At 44.6% G+C, this 583-nt stretch overlaps 1 long non-coding RNA gene across 1 annotated transcript; it reads left to right on the forward strand.

The window, feature by feature from the left end:
- Positions 1–62: 62 nt before the first annotated feature.
- On the forward strand, positions 63–536 carry LOC109508771 (uncharacterized). Its single transcript, XR_002166771.1, has 2 exons — positions 63–250; positions 396–536. It is a non-coding gene; the product is annotated as an uncharacterized LOC109508771 (long non-coding RNA).
- Positions 537–583: the final 47 nt, after the last annotated feature.

A 583-nucleotide genomic window follows, 5' to 3' on the forward strand; every position in this document is an offset into this window, starting at 1 on the left:
CTCCATTGGCCCTCGTCTGTAGACACACAAAATTGTGCAGGTAATGATGATATACCAAGGGCATTTTCCCTTTTTTCAGGGCTCTTTTATATATTCTGTAGTTGAGTACAAGCCACTGAAATTCAACCGCTGGTACGTGTACCCTACCTGGGCATACGTGTTGGGCTGGATGTCTGCCCTCTCCTCCATCCTGCTGATACCGGGCTGTGCACTTTACAAGCTCAGCACGGCCACCGGAACCTTCAGTCAGGTGGGTGAAGTCCACCACTGAAATGCACTGTTAAACAAGGAATAGGTTTTCGATGAATCCAAAAGCTAATTATTTCCTCAGTGGTTGTGTATATAACATTTTGGCATATTTCTGTGTCATGGTGTTGTTTTTATCAATTTTTTAGCGTCTCCATCACCTGTGCCGGCCAGAGCCGTTTGACTCGGCACCGACACGAAAGAGAAACACAGCAATGCAAGATATCACTGAAGAGGATCTTGAATGTTTCTGATTCATGAGCATTTAACGTATCAGAAACATATTATAAGCCCACCAATTGTGAACTGGATGGATGGATGGATGGATGGATGGATG

This window comes from Hippocampus comes, unplaced genomic scaffold (genome assembly GCF_001891065.2).
Source record: "Hippocampus comes isolate QL1 unplaced genomic scaffold, H_comes_QL1_v1.1 C16600818, whole genome shotgun sequence".
NCBI lineage: Eukaryota > Metazoa > Chordata > Actinopteri > Syngnathiformes > Syngnathidae > Hippocampus > Hippocampus comes.